Consider the following 9,333-nt stretch of genomic DNA (forward strand, 5'->3'; position numbering starts at 1 on the left):
AACAGTTCATAAATCCTGCCCATGATAGTGGTTTTCAAACTTTTGCATTACAGTGTTCTACTCTATCAATGGTCTCTGGGCAATAATGCACCTTGTTGAACAACAAACAACTTCATGTACTAGTGTTGAATCTCAAAAAAAAGAGAAACACTCCAAAAAAAAGTGAAAAGGGCTTCTTATCCAATGCATCCCAAATCCATGAACAATGAAAGTATTCTAATGGAATACTATTCATCAAGGTTGTTGTCTTTTCTCCTCGAGACTGCTTGCACATGGATCCTCTCTTTGTGCTTGCTCTTAGTCTTGGTGCATTTCCCCTTTTCATATATCTTCTTCTGTAACATTGGATAAGCTATTGTTCTCCATGAACCTTCGTAGACATCAAAAATATCTTCTTCTTCTTTGGTTTTAACAGATGTGAAAGACCAAGGCATGAATCTAGGGCTTGGTTTTTTTCTCCACACTCCTTTGACCAGGAGTTAGGTCTTGGAGTTGAGAGATATTAACAAAAAGAAAACTAAAACTACACCCACAAAAGAGAAACACGTGAACTCCTTATTAATTTTTACATTTGACATATTGGATAAGTAAAACTTGTACTACAAGCTTTTTTCAAAGAAGGGCTCTGGTGGAGCCTGAGTCCCCGCCTTCTGTTTCTTTGGAAGTCTATAAAGTTTATGGTTGAAGTATGCTTCTGCTGGGTGCATATATTAATGTAGAGTACTAGGCTTGAACATTATTAATCTATCAAATGAAAGTTAGAAGCTTCATATATGAGTTTTGAATGGGCCATTCTATAATATGAGTTAGAAGCTTCAGCGTGTTCCCGACTAAGGGATTTAGTATATCATCAGGCAGCAAAAACAGTTTGTGAGCTCACTTCCATGTACATTAACACAACCCAGATCTACTTTTTCATTTCTTTATTAACGAGGCAGAAACCATATCGAGTTTTTAACTTCCCTGTTGATTGATAAGAAGCTGAAACCATATTGAGATTTTCACTTCTTTGTTGATTGACAAGAAGTGTTGTGCTTCAGGTAGGGATTCAATTAACAATCTCTTTAAGCATGTGGTAATGTTAAACACGCATTTGAGAGAAAATAAAGTTTAAAAACTGAAATAGCATAAAGACTATCACTTTGTCTTTGATAACCTTTATTTTTATCCAATATATGAACCAGATAAAAAAAAATTGAAATACGTTTGAATGAAAAGATTGCACGCAAGGTTCTATGTTAGCATCTGTATAATTACTAAAAGAGTCAATACTCTATAAATTTGCTGCATAAAATCTCTGTCAGAATGAAAAGTAAAGCATCAAATATCATAGGAAAATCTTAAACCACTTTGGAGTGATACAAAATATAGTTCTTTGCTGTTCAGTTTTCATGATAGGAAAAGAAGCTGTATTCAGTAGAACCGTTAACGTATCAGTTTCTAAAGTAAGACAAAATACAGGTGTTTTCTGTTTGGTTTTCACGATAACAAAAGAAGTTGCATTCAGTAGAACTGTTTATATATTACTTTAAAGTTATACAAAATGCAGTTGTTTGTTGTTCGTGTTTCATGATAACAAAAGAAGCTAAATGTTGATACTGTGTAGCTGAAAAGATCACATCGTGGACTGTTGGTGAAGCTGAAACTTGACTGGCTGAAATAAAATGTGTTTGATATTGTCATCTATGTCATTGTTAAATCCAATGACCATATTTTTCCTGCAATACGAAAAGTTGAGAAGGTTAGCAATGTAAAAATGAGGAAAAGAAAGTATGCAAACAGCTGAAAATGACTGTAATGTTACCTTACCATGGTGGTTTCTGTGGTGATTGAGAGAATGTAATTGTCCATTGCTAGTGTGAATGTGCCATGTATGTTGAACTTTCACATTATGTAGACGGCTATAGAGATTTGTTCTATGTACTGGTTGAAGTGGATTTTGGTAAGCTCTGGGAAGTTGTCCTCAAGTAGCTTTCCATGTAGGCAGCAGTCAAGAATGTTATCCTCTGTTTCAATGACACATTGGAGGTAAGGTTGGAAATTGAATGATGTGGTTTTGCCACAGTTGATGCAATGAATCTCTCCTGTGCTTGTGCTTGCGGATAATGAGACTGTTTGTTGACATATTGTGCATAGTGGCTGGAATGGTGTTTGGTGGACGTTTTTTATTCGTAGTGTTCCTATAACCTGAAAGTGAACAGGAGAAGTCAGTAAATGTATTTGTAATTTGTTGAGTCTTGTACATATTAGCGTGAAATGTGTGTTGTACGGTTTATTACCTACAACTTTGTTTCTGTTAGATTTTGCAGTGTTGTTTTTGTGCATTGATCATTGAGTAGATTGATAAATGTGGACTGGCCTGATTGTAACATTGCTGAGCCTCTTGGACCACTGTGAATTATATTGTTGCGTAGTAGTAGCAGTGGTGTTGGTTTTGTAGATGATGCGTAGATATCCTGTAGATTTTTGTACGCATAGTTGTGGTTTTGGAAGACTCAAAGCTACGATAATGAGTAAGTTGTTAGTCAATGGAATTAGTTGAAATTGTAGAGCATTTGCAGGAAGTGAATTTTAATTTTGAAATCTGTATCTTATAGTTGTGGTGTCGGAAGGGAGCTCTCCATCTCTAATTTGTAGCTGAAATTGTTGTGCTGTTAGTGTTTGCTGATGGGATGTGACAAGAACGCCCAGGCTTCCAATTGGATATGCATTTGGTGACTATTAACTACGAGATTTTTGTGTCCGGTGTTAGCTTTTGTTGCTTGCATGCAGTAGTAGTTTTCTGAATCTGAGTTTCTAAAGTGAGCTGTAAGCAGTATTCAGCATCCCCTCTTTCAAAATCCAATTTTTTGTTTATCTTGAAGTTCTCTATGTGGATGCTTGTGCCAGGAGTCAGCCAATACAAATATTTGTCAATCAATTTGTTGGTGATGTTTATTGTTATTGTCTTTTGAGCATGTTCGTCAATCATATCTATGTGTGCAATTGGCAATCCTTGCTAGCTTGAAGAAGCTGACTTGCAAGTTGGTCCATATGTTATGAGTATGTCGCCCTCAAATATGCTTCTTGATTGTGTTGTGCATATGTCGAATATGGTTGAAGGTTCAGATACTTCTACCTTTTGTCTACATATAAAAATGTGTTTGTGTTAGAAGTTTGGTGATTGTAATGTGTATGTGTTCAAATGTGTTTGAAGTTGATTGCCATTGTTTGTCAACATACTTACTTTTTTTGCTAGCTTTCTTGCTGGCTGTCCAATTGTTGTGTGCTATCTTTGGTTTCCATGGTCTAGAACAAATAGTCAATAGAATAAAATTAGTGACTTGTATGTTTAGTTTGATCTTGGTAGCATCTCTGGTATGGTTTGTAGCATCCATGGTGTACAAGAATGTGGAATATGTCAGTAGAAACTGGTAAGTCAATGGTCCAATCAGATTTATTGTATGAAATTTGTGTATCATATGCATCGGGTTTGCTTGCTATAGTTGTTGTTGTATTGCTGGAGCAAAGTGGTCTGCCAATATGTGTCTAAAACAGTGTGAGTAGTTGTTTCAGGATTGATGTTCTTTATCCATATATAGTCTAGTAGGCTTCATGTGTGTGTTGTAGGCTTGTCAACCATTAGCAAGAGGTTGTGGTATTGCATAAAACAATGTAGTTGGGACTGTTGTTTTGTTTCCTTAAACATATCAATGTTGAAATCTCCTGTAATAATTAGTTTTGATGCTGCTGGTAATTTTCTTGTTATGGTTTCTATAAAATTGAATAGGTGAGTGATTGGTGCTTTCGGTGTCAAGTATATGTTTGCAATTCAGAAGTTGTTTTTGTTGTACAAAATGTCAACTGTTATTGATTCCAAATTTCCAAGTATTCTGTTGCAAGAGTTTCTAAATTTTCCAAGACAATATGTTTTATGCAACATGTGAGGAGGCCGTAAATAGAATGTGAAGGGTATAATTTGCGAGTTGTGGGACATGATAAAGGCTGCTTATTCTTGTTTCTTGTAAGCATAATACTATTGCACTACACAAGTCATGGTCATGAGCAATTTCGTCTACATGTAGTAGGAGACTTTGTGTATTTATCGTGCATATTGTGATGTTGGTTGATGTTTGTGGAGGAAGACTATATTTTAATGGCCATTGTGCGAAAGTCTATAGATGTTGTGTCTCAGAGTTTATTTTTTGTGATAGCCTTAGGTTTTGATGTTGTAGTCTATGAATCAAGTATAATGAGTCAATGTCTCTGATCTGTGACAAGGCTATGTAAACTAGTCCATGTTGACAGACTCTGTGTGGGTCAAATGCAACTGCATCCATTGTGAGCCCTTGTGCCATATGAATAGTTCTAGCACAAGCTAACTGAAAGGGGTACTGTGAGCGGCTAACAACCTTGGTAGTTGTTTTCACTCATCTAGTGATTCGTGTCATTGGTGTCCATGTTTGAGGTATAGATTCTGTGTAAAGGCATTGCATTTGTTGACAATGTAGCTTTCCGACCTGTGGATTATTGAACTCTATCCAAACAATGTCTTGTTTATCTTTTGTATATGACTGGAAAATTCCGTCAGCACCATTTACTAGTCCATCTTCTATATCAAGGTTTCCTGCTATAAGTTCTACGAGTATTCTTTGCTTGACAAGTATCTTTGCTAGTAGTGTTGCTCTTTCAATTTGGTAGATGTTTTTTTCAATGGTTATGTCTTTGTGATCTATAGCCTCAAGTTTATGCATGGCAGTGGGCATGTAGTCTAGCATTCTTCTATTGTGTTCATCTACATCTATGTTTTGTTGGAACAAATAAGGTAGATTTGGGTCATTTGGTATAGGTCTATAGCATTTTGCATTTATAAAGTAGATAACCTCATCAATTTGTTGACAAGTTCTGATGTGATTCAAAGTGGAGATGAATTATTTGTTGCTTTGTCTAATGACATTGTGTAGTTCATAGTGTTTCACATTTTCGTTCCAAAATGTGTATTGGATAGTTTCATTGTTTATCTTCAGCTCTTCAAATATCCACGCATCGCATACAGGTTGTGCTTGATATAAGTCATCGCAAAATATTATGTCTATGTTTCCAAATGCCTATGTTGGTGTGTGTTTTATTTGTCGTAATCTTTTGTCTATGTTATATAACATTGTAGACCCAATCAGAGATACCTCATCAATTAGGACTCGTAATTGCTCAAGTTTTTTAGTCAATGTATTTAGCATGTCAGAATCCAATGGTGTTAGATTTGAAGAGTTCACTGGTAGGTGAAATATTGAATGAGCAGTAGTTCCCCTTGCATCATATGCAGCTTTTCCTATTGAAGCAATGATGATTCCTTTTGGCTTTAGAGGATCACTGTCTAGTTGTTTGTCATATAGCCTGACCAAAGCTTCATAAAGCACTTTTGCTATGTATGTTTTACCAATTCTAGCTCTGCCAGTGAGAAATAAGTAAATTAGTTTTTTTAGTGCAAGTCTCTTTGTCATTATGATGTCCTTTAATATTGCTTCTTGTTCTTTGTTTAATTTTCTTCGTATATTGCAGTATTCTTCAATGCTTTTGAGGAAGAGGTGTGCAATTTCTGAGCATATTGTTTTCGAGTTGATTCGGTCTAGTTTTGTTTGTTTTTTGTGCATTAGATTGGGGAAAATGTAATAATGTTCTTCTATAGTTGAGTTGTTGTTGCAATCTATTTGATAATCGAAGATGGTTGTGCTATTGTTGTCCATTTGAACTTGTGTTGCTACTTCATTAATGTCACCCCAAATGTAGTCGGTCTGAGTATTTAACTTTTTTTCAATGTTTGCTATTTATGTTTTGTTTAAGTTGAATGCTTCACTCCATGTCTTTTGACCACAAAGTAGTGTTTGCTCGTTGCATCTAAATGGTATGTATAACATCAATTTTTCTTTGCAGTAATTCTAATAGTCAATGTGTGGATTGTATCTCATGTATTGTATGATTTGTGGCTTATGCCTTTTTTGCATGTTCCCTTTGCTATTGTAGTAGAATGCAACATACTCTACAAGTGACACATTCTCTAGTGTGTTTGGTCTTGCTATGTATTTTTCTATTGTAGATGCATACATTATGTTTTCTGAATTGTCTTGTTCTCTGGCCAATAGTCTTGGACTTTTGAGCATGACTACTCTACTTTCAGATGGTGCAGTATTGATGAATGTTGTTTTTTTTGACGACTTTCTTAGTGGCAATGATAAAGCAATGTGAACAGCTTGTCGACTAGACATTTGTTGATAGTGGAGCAATGCATTTCCAAGTCGGCGTATGCATTGTGTCTTGTCGTTATAAGTCATAGTACATTGTCTTCGCAATTGACGAAAGGCTAATAATGTTGTCGTGTCTTGCTTAGTGTCATGTATGAGCAACAGTATGATGCAGCAGTATATGCATCTAATATGAATTGTGTATTTGTGTTCGTATACCATAAGGTTGGAACTTTTGTTGCGAATGCATTTGTCCAAATGTCTATTGAATTTGTTTTCAATAGTAGAATTCTTTTTCTTAATGTTAGTTGTATCAATGTCATGTACTCAGTTTCGGTTATGTTGAGATCTTCAAGGAAGTTGTCAAATGTAATGTTCTTTGTGTACCTTTTATTTTTCAATTAGCGCAAAATTTGTTTTGCCTTGTCTTTCATTGCATTGTCTATTGTTGTCAATGGCTCCAAAACTATTGTTTTCCCCATTGGTGGCAAAGGGAAGTTGAAAGGACAGTTATATGTCCTATATTTCTTGCAACTTTTAGTATTATGATGTGTTTGCATGTTTACAACCTTTTCATCTAGCAATGTTGAATTAGATGAGATGTATCTATCTACAAAATTTACTATTTGCTTGTGTGTGCACTTTCCAAATATTGGTACATCTTTAATTCATAACATAAAGTGGACATGTTCATTTCCTCTATTTTGGAATTCCGTGAGAAAGAAGTAGTCCAAGACTTTACCAAATAACTCTAAGTTTGCAATCATCATTTTGTGAAATGCGTTAAGTTTATGGTTAAAGTAATGGGTACAAAGTACTGGGCTTTGCCTTAGTTGGAAGTCTTAATTCATATCCTCTATAGTTTCATGATGTTTTCCTTCTTGCTTTGGACATTTGTTGTAGAGCTGTATGCAATGGTTGCCAAAAACGTTCTGTACTTGTTAATGTAACAAAGAATGTTGGTGGCCCTAATTGTCTAATCATTGCAAATATATTTTTCCTTGTGTTTTCTAGGTAGTCTAGAGATGGGCAGACACTTTTAAGTGATCTAAAACCTATCGGTGATCTTAATATTTTTTCAAGATTTGCAAGAGTTCGGACATCTTTTGCTAGCAATTTTTGCCCTTTCAGTTCTACTTTTCTTATGCAGACCCATGCTAGTGATGATATTTGTTCTATGATTATCTTGATAGCTTTGAAAAAAAATCTATTATATGTGTTACGAATTCATAATCTTGATGCATAAGCTCCCATTTAGTTATTTTTTGGTATGAAAACCTACTTGTAATGTCTGATGCACGTGCATATCCATAGAATAGTGTCGGGAAGTTCATTTCCTCAGAATTTCTATCTTGGAAAATGCCAAGAGGTTTTATTTCCTCTGAAGGTGCAATTTGAATTATTGTTGTGTCAAGATCTTTGATTGATTGTGTCATTGAACCAATGAATTAGTGATTCTGAAGTTGGGTCATCATCAAATTCATAGTTATCGTCATCACTTTCAGGTTGGAAGTCAATGGTGTTATTACTAGTTTTTTTAATGCATTCATTACATATGCTAGTCTTATGTTTCCTTGAGCATATGCGTTCTCGTATTCTAGTTTTCGCTTTAACATGATTGCAACTATTTTATTCTCATCTATTGCTCTTGGCAATGCTTATTGCACTTTATCAATGTCAACGGGAATATTGATTATGGTGCCTGTCAAGCCATATTGTGATCTTTTGTATCCTAGTTGCCTTGTTTGTGCAAAAGCAATTCGCAAAGACACTAATCTTTCCTCTAACGAAGTCAACTTTTGCACAACACTTATGTGTGGGTTTTGTCGTATATTCCAAGGTGTTGCATAGCATGAAACTTTCTGACATATGGTAGCTTTGAAACATTGTTTGCAAATGAACTGTCCCCTGACAATTTTTTTGTGCGATGGGAATTGATAAGAAAGACTGAACAAATGTTTCGTCAATCATACGTATGTTTTTGTGGAAATGTAGCAACTCACAGATGTTGCATGGATATTAGTGGGTGTGTCATTAATGTTGTGCAAGTATCGTCTAATTGATTTTTGCATTCTAATTTCTGTTGGGGATTTAAATTGAGTCTTGTGGCACTCTGATCGAGTCCTTTTGATCCCAAAGCCTTGGGTATTGTTCCTAATGTCTTTGTTATCATTGTTTGTATCTGATTGTTGTTTCCTATTTTCACGTATTTTGGCTTTGAGAGATCGAAGGGACTGTCTCATATTGGGATTATGTAGAGTATTAGTTTACGCTGTTCGAGACAGCAACAAGGTGGCGGTAATTGGTGACAGAGTGCATTTTCCTGTATAGATATCAATGTGCTTTGGTTATTGAACTTGGTCAACACCTTCTAGAGTTTCATGTTCTTTTCCCCTAACATCTTTGTTATTGTTCTTTGTATGTGATTGTTGTTTTCTATTTTCACGTACTTTTGCTTTGAGAGATTGAAGTGACTGTCTCATATTGGGATTATGTAGAGTATTAGTTTGTGGTGTTTGACATGGTGACAAAGTGGTGGTAATTGGTGAGAAAGTGCATTTTCCCGTACAGATATCAATGTGATCTAGTTGTTGAACTTGGTGAACACCTTCTAGAGTTTCATGTTCTTTTCACATGTTTGCTATTGACTTGCCAATGTTTGTACGACTGGTTTCTGTAATCATTTTCTATGTTGGTTTTTGGAAAACTATACGAGTATAAATATACTAGATAGAAACTAATGTTTGTGCACTCTATACTATTATACTAGTTCCTATGAATCTATGGAATACAAATATGACTTCTAAAATTGCTGAATTAAAAATTAACATCAGTTTGATACTAAGCAAAAGCAACTGCAAATATGGTACTATATTCACAATATAGAGTATGGTTGTAGATTGTAGTGGAATAGAAATAAACAGAAATTTCAGCATGTACCTTCTTTTGATCCTACTGCAGAACGTATTACTGACCTCTTCCGTTACTGTTGTAGAACTTTAAGCAGTGTCAAACTAAAACCTAGAATCAGTGACCTCAGAAAAGTGAAAAATAGCAACTGTTTCAGTGCATCATAAAGACAAATTTTAAGACAAATATTTTACATTTATTAAAA

General features: G+C 35.1%; 1 long non-coding RNA gene across 1 annotated transcript; it reads right to left on the bottom strand.

The window, feature by feature from the left end:
- Positions 1-1,303: 1,303 nt before the first annotated feature.
- Positions 1,304-9,058, bottom strand: LOC149570879 (uncharacterized). Its single transcript, XR_016359728.1, has 2 exons — positions 1,810-9,058; positions 1,304-1,718 (listed from the first exon to the last, which is right to left on the bottom strand). It is a non-coding gene; the product is annotated as an uncharacterized LOC149570879 (long non-coding RNA).
- Positions 9,059-9,333: the final 275 nt, after the last annotated feature.

The sequence above is a fragment of the Cupressus sempervirens genome, chromosome 2 (genome assembly GCF_028749045.1).
Source record: "Cupressus sempervirens isolate cs-2001-9-10 chromosome 2, ASM2874904v1, whole genome shotgun sequence".
NCBI classification, from domain to species: domain Eukaryota; kingdom Viridiplantae; phylum Streptophyta; class Pinopsida; order Cupressales; family Cupressaceae; genus Cupressus; species Cupressus sempervirens.